The sequence below is a fragment of the Marmota marmota genome, unplaced genomic scaffold (genome assembly GCF_001458135.2).
Source record: "Marmota marmota marmota unplaced genomic scaffold, marMar, whole genome shotgun sequence".
NCBI classification, from domain to species: domain Eukaryota; kingdom Metazoa; phylum Chordata; class Mammalia; order Rodentia; family Sciuridae; genus Marmota; species Marmota marmota.
Window position 1 is genome coordinate 7,184,371 of NW_026000057.1, and position 16,087 is coordinate 7,200,457.

The window sequence follows — 16,087 nt, forward strand, 5'->3', positions numbered from 1 at the left end:
AAACAGTTTTATTGTTTTAACAATCATTAATTCTGATTGGGTCCTTATGGTTTAAAAACCTCATTCATATGGTTCATCTTGTCACTTAAATTCAAGGAAACAGATCTGGCCAAATATAAATAGAACCAAACATATGGCAACAATAATGTCCTTTCAATTCGGTTGTATTTTCTTTAATCCAATTACAAATGCTTTTTTTCCTTTTATTTTTTTATCATTATTATGTCTTCTAATAATTTCTTCCCATAGAAAAAGCAATATATTAAAAAAATTTTCTGAGTAAAAATGTTACTTAAGAAAACATTGTTTGGGAATGTTTAAAAACAACTTTGTGTCTCCCCAACAAGAGTTAATTGTAAGATGAAATTTTTCTAACAGTTTTCTTTTTATAACTATAAAATTTGCTAATTGAAGCAGAGAATCTTTTGAGCTTTTGTTATCCCCAGTAGAGAAGCTGAAAATGTGTGAGTTGATATACTGTGACTATGGAGCTTTGATACTATTAACAAGGGGAAAAACGGATATGCTTCTAGGCCACCATCCATTTTTAGTAACTATATTTCCAACTATTATTTTCCCTATTGAAAAGGTACATTAGGATCTGATGTGCTTGGCATGGTGTATAAAATGCTAATAATTTCTAGTTATAGACTGTTTCCTGAAAATCAGGTAAATGCTGCAAATAAATGTTCAACCCATCTGCACCTGCAGCATAGCTCTATTAATTCTCTAGTGCTGAGGCACCAAGTGGTCAGTGGAAGATGCTGCTCAACAGGATGATTTTATCTTCATTTTGATTTCCTTCTCAATATATTCCTCTGACAGAACATTCTGGATTGTTCTCTCAAATGTATTCTTATTCAGGTTGAAAGGCCATTTGAAAGCCTTAGAATCTTTTATGCTCATCCTCTTGGAATATAAAAATCTCCATGGATATTCACAAGGAATAAGAGTTAGGAGTTAAAATCAAACTAGATGAAACTGTGGATAGGCAAGTTATCAAGGTAGGGAGGGAGTGTGCTTGGTGGAAAAGCAGAAGCTCTGGGGCCAGCCCAATCTTAATTCAAATCCTGCCTTGGTTTCTTTAAGTTAAGCCACAATCGCTTCATTTCTTGTAATGTGATAATAATAACCTAACCCAAAGGATTTTTTTCGTGTGTGTGAGCAATAATGAGATATCATAAAGCTTCCAGTATAATCTTTGTACTTGGTAAATTCTCAATGAACAGTAGCAATTATGTGAATTATTTTGTTAACTTTACTTACATTTTTCTTTTAGATGGTTAGATCATCCTAAAATTAATAATCCAGTAGGACAAGAACATTGAAATTATGCAAGGTAAATTTATTACGGTATTTTTCTTAGCTAAATAAAACACTGAGGCTTCCGTTGAAGTTTTTACTAAACAACAAATTTCGAGTGAGTTTTTGCAAGATGTTTTAAGTACCATATGGCTACAATGGAAACCTAATTCTGAAGAGCCTCCAAGGTAGGATGACTGGCACCGCCAAAGGAACAGGAAAGCAGAATGTCTCACTAGAGGTTTCAAGAGGAGATATTCATTGCCCCAGCAATTTCCTCATGATCCAAATGATGAGCACCTAACTCCATGCTCAGTTGCAGGTTTGTGATGTCTAAAATGTTTGAGTCATGGCATAACTATGGCAGGAGCAGTTTTTTTCTTTTCCTTAAAAGTTGTTTTTACATTTGCAGAACAGAGCCAACTCCATGATGTTTGATAATGTGTGTGATTTTCTGTCCCTACTCCATATTAAATTTTCCATTTTTATAAAGAAATCAAAGTTTGGCAGGTGTAAATAATTTTCACCAAAAGCATTCAAATAGGACTGTAAATAAAAGACTTCTGAATGTTCAAACCCAGGAGCATCAAACTCCAAATCCTGTTCTTCTCTTTTATTTGGGTGTTGGGGAGTGGATCCAAGTGCTCACACATGCCTGGGAAGTGCTCTACCACTGAGCCCCAGCCTTGGTCTCAAAGCTATTACTTTTTCTACTGTATCATATTTTTATCCCCACATACTGTGTATGGAGCCCAATGACTTCTTTTTGGTGGGGGAAGGGATCATAACCTCTTCCTCCAGCCATTCCATCAATTTTTCCTGATGCAAAAAATGCTTTCTTGCAAATGGCTATAGCAAGTGCATGTGAAGGTATTGTCAGGTGTAACTGAGACCCACTTCACACGACAAACCAAAGAAAGTGTATAATATACATAAGCCTCAAACCCACACAGGTTTAATTTCAACCTTCTGTTTTGCAAACATTTGGATTGATTTAGACACTGGTCCTCAACTAGAAGTGCTGGTATCCCCCAGGGAATATTTGTCAATGTTTGGAGAAAAAATTTGGTTGTCAGTAACTGTGAATGTACTACCTTTGCTTAATAGTACCAAAAGTGTTTTAACAAAAGACAAAGGTGATATCAAGTATCCTACAATGCAAAGAATAATCCTCTGCCATCATTTAAAGGACAGGATTTGAATTAAGGCAGGATTTGAATTAAGATTGTCCAAATATGTCACTAGTACTGAAGTTGAGAAACTCCAGTCTGGGCAACTATGATAATTCAAAAAGCCTGATTTTAATAACAGTTCAGATTCTCATTTACTAGTCTTCCTAAGCATCAAATATATATCTGCAAAGTGGGAATAAGAATATTCACTTTACTCAGATATTTTGTGTATGTAAACAGCTTAAATGAGTTCCTGATATGGTGAACCCTTCATATTTGTAATTGCTGTTATTACTATTGTTGTATTCTTTGTAACCTCTGTGCAAAACAAGTCTCAGTTTTTCCTTGAGGAATATACCCTAACCCTAACCTTTCCTCCAAAAAATAATCACTTCCTCAATCTAAGCAAAAAAAAAAATGAATTTGGTGGTTAGTAGGAGTACTCTTTCTTCTTTCATACCACACCATGTCTGCTCTGAAAACTGAGCATCTGTGATCACTTTACGCTTTTCCTGATCCTTTCTGTGAACTAGCAGATTGATTTTTAAGCTTATCCTGTTGACATTTTCAGCTCCTAGGAAGTAAGACATTTGTTTTTCTCTAAGTTTTGTCCCTGTGGATAACTCTAACCCAATGGCACCCATCTTTTTGGGATTTCAACAATCCCCCAAATAAACCCAAGTCCATCTGGTAAAGGATCTAAAAAGCATCGGATGTGTGATTAAAGGAAATTGAGACTTTTGGTCTCACCATTCCCTCAGGATTTTATTTTTGTTTGGTTTTCACAAAACTCTGAATTTTCCATGGGACGAAGACCGTTTCCTGCAGGCTGACATGTGTATTCTCAGTAATATGAGAAAGAGGGAGAAAAGGTGTTGGATAAAGGAGGTAATGACTAGGGGAATGTAGGAGGATGAGCTACAATGAAGGAGGAAAGAATATTCCAAACTAATGTATTTTTAAAACTTTCTTCCATGATTAGCCTTTAATATGTAGAGAATGACATTTTCCATATGGAAAGGCAATTTGGTAGAAAAAAACTTTGGCTTGGATTTAGGCATGCCTAAATATCTGGACTGATTCATTTACTTTCTCTATCCATATCATGAGGACAATAATATGTTCTTAGGGTAATTTTAAGAATTAATCTACCCACCTCTAAGGACTTGACACAGAAAGCACTCAACACATTTTACACTATGATTTTAATTTTCTAATACCCCATCTCTATCCCTCTCTGGGATGAGGAATGCCTAATGTGTTTTAATCAAACTTTTGAGATAATTATAGCTTCCTATATAGCTTTTATAAATATCAAGATTTCGTGTTTTCTTTACCCATTTTCTTCCAATAGCAACATCATACAAAACTATGGTAAAATATCACACCCAGAACATTGACAATGATAGTCAAGATTCAGAACATTTCCATCACCATAGGCTACCACATAATGCTATTTCAGTTACCCTCACATCTGGACCATCTCACTCTCTTCCTAAACTTGGGGACCATGATTATATTCTCCACTGTCTATCATTCTTCATTTTAAGATTTCACAAATGGAATCATACACTGTATATGATCTATCCAGCATATATCAATGGTTTATTACTTTTATTGCTAAATAGCATTTCATGGTATAGATGTACCACAGTTTGTTTAAACATCAACTTTTGGTTATTTACAGTTTGGGGCTATTACAAGTAAAGCTACTATAAACATTCCTGTGAAGGTTTTTATATGAAGGTATGTCTCCTTCTCTCTGGGATAAATGCCCAGGAGTGCTTTGGATGGATCATATGGTAGGTCTATGTTTAATAGTTTAGGAAAATGCCACATTGTTTCCCAGAGTGACTGTACCACTATACATTTCCAAAAGCAATATTTGAAAATGTAAATACCCATTTACAAATGAAAAAATATCCATTTTCTTTAAATCCTTACCAACATTTGTTATTTTCATTACTTTTTGATTTATTGAGATATAGATACTTGACAAATAACATTTACATATAATCAAGATATATAACGTGATGTTTATGTCATATGTCATATATAGTTATAGATGTATATTATGCATACCATATACAATGTATGCTGAGAGCCATAGCCAAGTAGGAATGACACATGGCAATTTCCTTGTCAGCCTACCCAATGTTGCTTAGAGGGAGGATTCTCCATTGTGGAAATGGGCTTGCCTTGGACCCAGGTCATTTGCAGTGACATTGCATGAATGTTTGAGAAAGGTGACCCTGCTCAAGGACCAGGGCAGATCTGGGTTTAGGGCGGTTCCAGGTTTAGGGTGTGGATCCTGCTGAGAATAGGGCGGATCCTGCTGAGAATAGGGTGTATCCTGCTGCCTCGGGAGCCTGCTCCTTGAGTTGAGTTCTGGGATTCAGAGAGTATTTGGTATGCAGATCCCTGTGGAGTGTGTGGATTTTTCCCAGAACATGCGTGTAGAGTGCTGGTGACAGTTCGAGAATAAAGAGTTGCTGTTTGAATCTACAAGGCTGTGAGTGGCTCGTGATTTTGTGCCCAGCCAGACTGCGGCAAATGTATACACGTTTCAATATACATTAAACTAGGATATGATTGCCACAATTGAACTAATTAACATATCCCTCATTTCATATGGTTACCTTGTGTGTATACATACATATGTATGTAATGAGAATATTTAAGATCTACCCTCTTAGCAAATTTTGAGTATACCTTATTTTTAACTGTAATCACCAAAGGATGAAGCTACAGGTATGCTGGGCTCCAAGAAGAAGTCAGAGTTGACTCTTGAGGGGCAGCAAAGTCTGTTAGAGGATTACTCAGCTCATAGTGAGAGACTGGAAAACGGCAGGTACACCTGAGGCAGAGGCTGTATAAAGCCACATGTGGAGGGGGGAGGGCCACTCCAGGAGCTTGAATTAAGTAAGGCTGAGCCTCCCTTTAGGTTGATGACCAGATCTCTGATTGCTCCAAGATCATTTCTATTTTGAGTATACTATCGGTCCAGATTCTGTGCAGCTGAAACAGGTTAAGATGGACATGGCAAAAACTATCCCATAAGTAGGGATGCTTAAAGGAAAAAGGGACACAGAGAGAAAGCATCAAGTAAACAAGTAGAAATAATCCCCAGTAAAATGGGTATGAGACAAAGTATAGGGATGTGTCACAAACTAATACAATGGATGACCATAAACAAGCTCAGTAACCAGGGGGCAAATGTTCCAATATAAAATCAAAAAATAAGCATAAATGAGATATAGGGAAGAAAAGAAAAAAATTTTAAGAACACTTCAAGAATCAAAATCTGGCATATGGGCTGAGGCTGTGGCTCAGTAGTAGAGCACTTGCCTAGCACATGTGAGGCACTGGGTTCAATCCTTAGCACCACATAAAAATAAACAAATAATGGCATTCTGTCCACCTACAACTACAAAAAATGTTTAAAAATCAGGCATATATGAATTAAGAATAAATAGATGTACAATAAAAAAACTATTTAGAAAAATTTTGCAGTTAAAATAGAGCCCTGAGAATCTACAAAACACAGCTTTGAGAGATGGAGAGAAGTACTACAGAAAAATTAAGAGACATGAGAGATTGAGGCACCAATATAAATTCAGAACAAACACATTTCCCAAAACTGAGACTAGAAAGAGTGACAAAGACACAATATATATTAGTACAGCTGAAAATTTCCCAGATTCGAAGATTAAATATACACACAAAATCAGATAAGTGAAAATAAATTACTCCATATGTACATTTAGTAAAACTGATATATTAAGAAAAAAATTCTTATTAATCTTTGAGAAATGTTTTTAAAAAATCAGTTACAAAGGAATGATAAATACAGCACTGATCTCATCAATAAGAATATATGGCAGAGGACAATAAAATAAAATCTTCAAAGTATTGAAGAAAATTAATTCAAATTCTATATCCAGTAAAAGTTTCACTCAAAAGGGAGGGAAGTAAAGATAGTTACAAATATTCAATAGGCGGAAGAGAATTTACTCTGTGACGAACCTCATTAGAAGAATTACTAAAGGACATTTCAATGAGATTAAAAATAAACCAACAAAATATCTATCGACATGAATGGCAGAGGGAGGTACAGTGGTCTAGGCCGTGAAGAGGATGGCTGCTGGGCTCCTGCCCTTGCTGAGGCCTCCCATTTTCTTTTTTTTTCTTTCTTTCCTCTGCTTACAAAAGTCTTTGCACATTGATTTTATTATTCAATTTATGTGAAACAGAAATTTATTAAGAACCATCTCTGGTCTCCCAGAACATAGGAGAAATGACAGGAAAAGAAGGATCAGGGGAAGTGTCTTAGCGAAAAGAGTCTCCGATGTCTCTTGCAGGTGGGGGCACAGGAGATTCCTGGTGGATTCAGAAGCTATACTCCTGAATCTATGCAGAGAAGCTGGAGTGAGTCTGCATACCTCACTCTTGCAGCTGCTTGAGTCCACACCTGACTCATGCCCACACCGTGATGGCAGGATCCACAGAGATCAGGGTCTTCTGGCTGTCCACTGGTTTGTGGGTCTCAGCTCTTCATTTTCCTTGGAGCCACTTGGTTTCTGAATCTAGCACTTTTCTGCCCTCATTCCATTGGTGCCATTCTCTTTCTGAATTCTTGCCCATAGAAGCATGGCATGCAACAACACAACTGTTGGATGCAAGTGGTGATCCTCCTAGTTGCCCGCTTCCAGCCCTTGCTATTGTCATGGGACTGCCCTGTGGAGGTTCTTTGGGAGGACATGCTGCTATCTGCTGTGACTCACCTACTAAGAAGGATCATCGAGGGGTTAGGCCTCTGGGACACATGGGCATGCTGGGAGGCTATGCCGGGAGGGGTTCCTCCATGAGAAGTCAGAGACCAGTGACAGGCACACTGGCATCTCCACCACCCTTCTGCCTGACTGCTTGGCCTCCTCAGGTAGCTGCTGCACACAGGACAAGGGGAAGTGGGAAAGGCAGGCTCATTGGCACTCTTCCTTGTGTGGACTTTGGAAGGATCCATAGGGCCTGAGTGAGGCCCAAGTCTCTAATGTACAGGCTTCACCTCAATCTCACATCCCACCCCCTGATGCTATACTGTATCAGGTACATAGCCATCTTCTCATTCTATTTTTGATTTGCCAAGGACACCCAGGTATTATAGGGGTCATAACCCATGTCAAACATGATGTCACAATTGTAGGGTCTGGGTTTGGAAGAGGCTCACTCAAATGACGGGCTGAATCATCCTCACGCTGACCATGAGTGCCCCATTATCTGCTCTACTGTGGGCCTCCCTGTGGGGTCCACTGTCCATATTTGAAAGTGCTCTGTTCTCCCTCAGGAACATTTGAAGGAAGGTTGTACTTTGTCAGCTGCTTAAGAGTGGTTGCCATAAATGGGCATCTCCCTGTGACCATAAAATACGGAATGACACCAGGTTTCAGGTGTCCATCCTGGGGGAACCTCATATTATTTCTATTGGAGGACTTTGGAGCGAGATCCAGGAAAGTACCCTGAAACTTGTTCACCTTCTACCCAGCTATGAATTTGGTGCTCAGGCCAACGTTGATGAGTTTGATTTCACCTCTGGTATCCACCAGGATGTTCTCTGCCTTGGGGATTTGGTGTATGATGCCCTTCTTGTGGCAGTAGCACAGGCACTTGTGATATGCCTGAACTGTCTCCAAGCCTTCTCCTACATGTCACCAGTCTCCAGGATGCAGGGCCATCGCTATCTGTTACCTGCATGTTCCATGATGATGTACATATTTTCAGTGGTCTCAATGATCTCAATGATCTCCACATTTTGGTGATCCATTGTCATCATTATACCGGGTTCAGATAGGATGGGCATGTTCCACTCTACCTTTGGCAGGACTTTCATCACCTCTTCTGTTTTGGTGAAGAGACCACAGGAAAGTTTCATCCTGTTGAAGCCCCCTTACCTGACATCCCTAAGGACCTGATAATGGTCCATGAAGGTGATCTCATAGCAGGAGCTGGGCCCCCGCAGCGTTACCCTGACTATCTCACTACACACCATAAGCTAGAACACCAACTAAGAATACTAGCTAAAATTAAATAATTAAACAAACAAACTTCCTTAACAGACTCCCAAAGTCCAAGAAAAAAACCAAAAATCACTAAGTGGAATGCCGTCAAACTAAAATGCTTCTGCACAGGGAAGCAAATGATTAAGAGCAAGAAGAGAGAGCCTACAGAATGGGAGAAAAGCTTGCCCAGCTCCTCCTTTGATAGGGGATTACTATCCAGAATACACAAAGAACTCAAAAAACTTAACACTAAAATAAATAAATAAATAGCCCAATCAATAAATGGGCAAAAGAACTGAACAGAAATTTCTCAAAAGAAGAAACACAATTGGCCAAAAAAATACATGGAAAAAAAATGTTCAACGTCTCTAGCAATCAAGGAAATGCAAATCAAACTCCACTAAAATTTCATTTCATTCCACTCATAATGGCAATTATCAAGAATATGAGCAATAATAAATACTGATGAGGTTTGGGGGGAAAAGGAACACTTGTACATTTTTGGTGAGACTGGAAACTAATACAACCACTCTGGAAATCAGTTTTGAGATTACTCAAAAAATTAGGGATGGAACCAGGATATGACCCACTGCTTGATTTTTTTCCCCCAAAGACCTAAAATTGGAATACTATGTAGCTACCTCAATGTTTATAGCAGCACAGTTCACAGTAGCTAAATTAGGAATCAACCCAGATGCCTAACAACAGATGAATGGATTAAGACATTGTGGCAAACATACACAATGGAGTTCAACTCAGCCTTAAAGAACAATGAAATTATGGCATTCGCCTGTAAATGGATGGAAATGGAGAGTTATCATGCTAAGTGAAATTAGCCAGACTCAGAAACTTAAAGGTAAAATGTTTTCTCTCATGCATAAACTAAGTTAAAATAAAGGAAAGGGGGAGGGAAGGACAGGATAACAAAGAACCAATCAAATATAAATTAATAGACGAGTGACAGGAAGTCTAGTAAAGGAAGGAGAATGGGAGAGGGGAGGGAGGATGAGAGGGGAGGAGAGAGGGAAAAGGGGGGTAACATGAAACGAAATCAATTTCCACGCACATATGATTTTGTTGGGATGAACTCAACTACTATGTATAACTATAAAGCTCTGAAAAAAAAATACATCCAAAGACCACAACCACCAACCATCAGACACGAAATGGGCTATCTGGGACTGACAGGTCACCAACAAGAGCTTCTAGCTACTTATGGACAAAACCCAGTCACAGCCAGCTTCTCATATACCCCTGGTATGAAATTCCCTCACACTGGTTCCTTGTGAGATCACAGCAAGAAATGTCCCAGTCACTCCTGCCCATAACCCCAGTGGTCATCTCATGTTTTGGCCTCTAGGCCTTTTTCAACCTTCAGAATGAGAATAAGAAAGGACTCTGGGAGCTTTTTTGCTTCAGTGGATTATGAGAACTGATATTGTTCAGAAATTAAAATGTGGAGGATACTTCAATGGTCCTTTCATTTTGAGGCTGAAAATATGTAATAATTTTTGCTTTTTAAAGAGCTCATCATATCTACACTCAAAGTTTTCAATTCTTTTTTTCTCCCAGCTTGGAATGATGGGTGTCAAAAGGATGATAGCACTTCACTCACATGAAGACAATGTAACAAAATACTCTGCTGCCTAAGACACTCTAGAGCTTGGTATTAACACCTACGAGGTTGAGAGCAAATGAGTGTCCATCATTTCCTGATAACGTCCTCAACAGATGTCTTGTCAGAAACTCTGGAATGCAAAAGGCAATGGGCTGATCTATTCAAAGTGGTAAAGGACAAAAAATGCAAGCAAGAATATTAGAATGAGCAAAATGGTCCTTGCCATAGGGAGAAGAAATGGCGGCATTCCCAGATGCCTTGGTCTCTGTGCTGCTGTAACAAAATAACTTAGATTGGGTAATTTATTAACAGATATTCACTTCCCACAGTTCTGAAGACTGGCAAGTCCAGGGTCAAAACACCTTGTTATTGTATCTTCACTTGATGGAAGGGACAAATGGGTTGAACTCATTCCCTCAAGTCTTCCTTCTCTTTCTCCTTCTCCGCCTTTCTATATTGACATACTGGCAATGGAACAGAGGGCCTTGGGCATGTTAGGCATGTGCTCTACTACTGAGGCACATCCCTAGACTTTTTTATTTTCAGCAAATTACTCAGGCTGAGATTGAATATCTGATCCTCCCCCTCAGTGTCCCGAGTAGAGAGGATCGAAGCCTGTTATGGTTTGGATTTGAGGTGTTCCCCAGAAGCTCCTGTGTTAATGAAGGAATATTCAGAGGTGAACTGATTAGATTGTGAGAGCTGTGACCTCGACAGTCCATCCTAGGTTGAATGGACTGACTGGCTGGTAACGGCAGGCAGGTGGGGCATGGACGGAACCAGCCTCTTATACAGCCTGTGTTTGAAATTCCCTCACAGTGGTTCCTTGTGAGGTTAGAGCAAAAAATGGCCCAGTCATGCCTGGGCAAAAACCCTGGTGGGTCATCTCACTTTCTGGCCTCCAGGACCTTTTTGATTTTCAAAGTAAGTATTAAAAAAGAGCTCCAGGAGGTTTTTTGTTTTCGTGAGTTTTGGAGACTAATATTTACTTGTTTAAAAATTAAAATGTATAGGAAAAAAAACCAACCCACAAGAAAAAACTAATATCACAATACTAACAATATATTTACTAAAAATATTACTACTTTGAGTTAAAAATATGTGTAAATTTAGTATTCTAAAAATAAATTCTGTCTAATGAAGAGAAGAGAGTTAAATTTCATACAATAGCAAGTTAAAACCTTGCTAAATTTGATTTCTCACTTGGGAAAATAGAGGTAATGAAAACTTGAGACTGATAAAGAATGAATGTATATTATTAACATTTGTAAGGGTAATAAATAGAGGCTAAAAATAAGGTAGGGTTTTGTACATATCAACAGCAAGTTCTCAACATTTTGCCAGTAAATTAAAAACTTCTTTATGTCAATTGCCAAAAGCAACATAAGAAAAAACTAAACCCAATGCTTATTTTAAAAGTGAAATTGCAGTCTAACATCTCTCCCTCAAAAAAGAAAAAAGAAAATTAGTAAGCTTAAGCAATTTTATAAGATAGTTTTATTAATCATCAAATCCTACCATATGTAAAAAAAATATTCATAGTTAGGGAGTGGGTTAACAACTTAATGTAGAGAAACTAATATTGGAAATAAGACCTAACAGAAAATTTAAGAAAATCCAAAATTATAGACAATCTCATGTAACAATATACCTGCAAAGTCCCAAATATAATCTTTTATCTATCTATCTATCTATCTATCTATTTATTTATTTATTTTGGTAGCACTGGGATCAAATGCTAGCCAAGCATTCTACCATTGACCTATACACTTGTATCCCTCTGAATATAATTTTTGTAAATCAAATCCATCAGTTTTAATAAATGCCTTATAAATAAGGATTCATCACAGAAACTCAAAAATGGTTCAACCTTAGAAAATATGGCAATGCACTTTACACATTAACAAATGAAAAGTCTTCCTTCTCTTTTTCCTTCTCTTATATAAGAAAAATATTTATATGTATACTTATATATAATTACATATATGCTTATAAATATTATTTTATGTATATACATAATTTTATAAATGTATAACATATATAATTTTATGTCTATATGCAGTAAAACTTTGAAGCATTTTCATTAATCACGAACAAAATAGTGTTGCCTACTATCACTCAATACTCATCATTGCTCATCATGGTACAGAAGTTCCTAACCTAGGCAAGGCTACCAGAAAAATAAATATATGAGAGTGGTAAAGAATAAATAAAACATTATTTATATAGAGCACATTTATCATAAAATGATATATGATAATCTCCAAACTATTAGATTTCATAAAAATGTTCATCATCAAGATGGCCAAGCATAAGATTAATATATAAAAATAAAAAAGTGTATGTTTTAATATATTAAAGATCCAAAAACAACAACCAACTAAAATAGAAAATGAAAAATAAAAACAGTTTATAATGTGCTGGGGATGTAGCTCACTGGTAGAGCGCTTGCCTAGCATGTGCAAGGCCCTGGGTTCCATCACCAAGACTGCTAAAAAAAAAAAAAAAAAAAGTGCAATATATAGGGGATAAAAGTCTATAAAAATGTGAGTGATTATTTATTTCTTACAGTTTCCTTAACAAAGTAGCACAGATCACATGGCTTAAAATATCAGAAATCTATTGTCTTACAGATCTGGAAACTAGAAATCTGAAACTGATGTGTGTGCATGTGGCCGTAGGACCTACAAATCCTCTCGAGGAGGATCCTTCCTTGCCTCTTCCAGTTTCCGGCAGCCCTGGGTGTCCTTGCCTAGTAGAGTCTTTCCTCCATTCTGCTTCTGTCTTCACTGGTGCTGTTCCCCGCCTTCCTGTCTTCCCATGGCTTCCTTATAAGAACACCCCTCATATTGAATTAGGGGCTTGTCTACTCCAGTATGGCCTCATCTTAATTGATTACATCAGTAATTACCCTATTTGCAAATAAGGTCATTCTCCAAGGTACTTGGGATTAAAACTTCAACATATCTGTTGGGGGATATAATCCAACCCACAGTGACTTCCAAGTTCAAAGGATTATTTAAAGATTTAGAAGGCACATGTCACTGCCCCAAAGTTAAAATCACAAGGAACAGACCTGTCATCAGAATGACCTACTGTGAATTTTAAGGATTATGATACTTGACTCAGCAAAGACTGTATGTTACAGGGCATGGTGGGCATGTCAGTGAGAAGAGAATGTGCATAGAGGTTTTTTGATTCAGATTTGAACTTTAGTTGGGTTATTTGGGGAAGGCTTAAGAAAGTGGGGGGCTTGCTCTGGATTGGATGTTCGTGTCAGAAAGCAGAGGTAATTGCTCAGGGATTGAGGGTCATTGGAGAAGTTAATTTTTTATCCAATAAGTATGGAGGACAGTGTGGGGCTAAATCTATAACTGGTGAGAAGCAACATTCAAACCTGCTAGCTGGGAAAGGTGTGTGGGGTATTCTTGCTTTGTTCTGATGTTGGGTGATGACTTTTTTTTTTTTTATCTCCCTCTATCACAGTCTCGGTGACCTCATCTGATGAGTTCTGTAATGTCATATTTACCACTGTCTAGATGTTACCAGCCAGATGCTTAAGGTAACTGCTGTTAAGGACAGTACTCTCCACCCCACCTGAGTAAGTGATGACATTCATCTTGACTGTGAACAGGAGCCATATAAAGATCTTCATTCCACCCGAATTAATCAGTGAAGTCACTTGGTAGTAGGAACTACGGCAAACTTGAAATTTCATGTTCCTTACAAAAGACATTAAGATTTTCAGAAGGAAAAACTATTCATCTGTGGTACTAATCCAGCCTTTAATTCATATTTAAGGTGACAACCCATTCTGGTTTGACTGGAACAGCACTGGCTTAAGCCTATTTCCCAGCTTCCAGTCTGGTTGGTAGCCTTCCACCCTCCCCCAGGGCTCCTAGAGTTCTCACGTTTAAACTGAAGTATCTATTTTCATAAATACATTAAAAATAAGCAAGAATTGGTTTGGAAATTCTTGTGGGATACATATACGCAGTGAAGAGCTTTCCTTCAACAGAGGTTACTCATAACATCAGCGAATAGCCATCTTTCTTCTCCAAACCCTTTTCCTACTTATGAACCTTGCATTTCCCTCTTGAGGACAACATGCAGAACATTCGCTGATAAAACAAAATGTATACCGAGAACAGCATGAGAGACAGCAAACTCCCTTTGTGCTCCAGTTACTTATGGGTGGAAGGTATTTCCTGCTGCTTTTCCTGCAGCATTAAATCACAGGGTGTACCATGTACTTCTGAGGAGCCCTGTCATTGTAAGTGAGAAGCTAATTAGAGTCAGTGGGGTCAGTAGGAAATACAAGAAATTTTACAAATGTTAGGTTAGATGTCTTTGAAATATGTATTGGAAATGGAGGCTGAGTGGTCAACCGTAATGTATAATCTGAACACCCTGGCACAGCTTTCTAACTAATGCCTATTTCAGTAACACCTTTTGTCCCCTTCCCCCATTTTGGAAAGATTTGTTCCATCATTTATTATTTAAAGACTTGTGAATTTCCCCCCTTTGGGTTAAAAAATGGAGTATTATAATTAGACTTCATTCTAGCGTTTCCAGTTTGCTCATAAACTTCTCAGAAAGTGAGAAACTTAGCATTTATTATCTGTAGTATATTTACTTCTCTGTTTAAGCCTAGTATCCTCGCAAAATAGTTGCAGCATCAGTTACCCATATGTTGTTCGGTAACAATATAATTTTTCAACAGACACTATTTAGTAGCCATAAAGTCAAGGTATGACATCTACATTCCATTACAAATTAGGGCCTGGGCTGGGATTGTGGCTCAGTGGTAGAGTACTTGCCTCTCACACATGAGACCCTAGGTTTGATCCTCAGCACCATACAAAAACATATAAATAAATAAAAATAAAGATATTGTGCCCATCTACAACTAAAAATTCAACAACAAAAAATTAGGGACTGAGTTTCTTTCTCAAAAAAAACATTGATAATAAAATTTTCCAGTCATTATTTTAAGAAGACACAGCTCAAAGATGATGACTTAAAATGTTCAGATTCAGAAGATGCCTTTTAGTAAAGCTGACATCATTTAGATCAATTATAAAATGACTTTTTGTTTAATTTCAATTCCCACTTTTTTTTGTATGTTCTCCAAAGGAAGCAATAGCTGTTAATGTGTTAACTTTATTAGCAGAAAAAATATTCCACAAACTATATTATATTAACACCACTAGATCTTATAAAGAGAAAAATTAGTTAAGGTAACCCCAATAATTCTATTATTTTCCCCACACATTTTGTGGAATTAAATAGAAACTTAGGAATTTCTTTCTCTCAAAGGTGAAACATTTGACCTTTCACCTCTCAAAGTGATAATATTTGAAATATTTATTAATTATTTTGCCAATTTAATCAAAAGGCTTAATGTTCATTTTGTTTTTGCAGTAGAAGTATCAATATAAAGTTGATGAAGAATGGAGTTATGATAAAAACAACATCCTAGCAAAAACTACAAAAGCTTTAGGGCAGGAATAGTCTTGAAATTGATTGTCGTACACTCATATTTACAATTGCATACAAATGAGCTACAATGTTCTGTCAATTGAAAAAGAAAATGTAGTTGTTAAATTTCAAATACGCACATGCATACTTTTAACCACTTACAATAACCATACAACAAAGTTGGGGGTATGGAAATGAAACTGGTAATGAAGCAGGACCTCAGCGAAGCAGTATGCACTTTCTCTCCTCACTGCCAATCATCAATCTGATTTCAAAAGTGTTAGGTCTTTAAAGAACAACTTTGTAGTTGAGTCCTACAATGGTATTGAACCTTTCTTGACTCCTCCACATTTTGGCTTCATTTTATCAGAACCAATATGAAATATTTAATTAAAATATTCAACAAACAGATTTGTTACAAGATGTTACCTCTCTGTGTTTGGTGTGTGTGTGTGTGT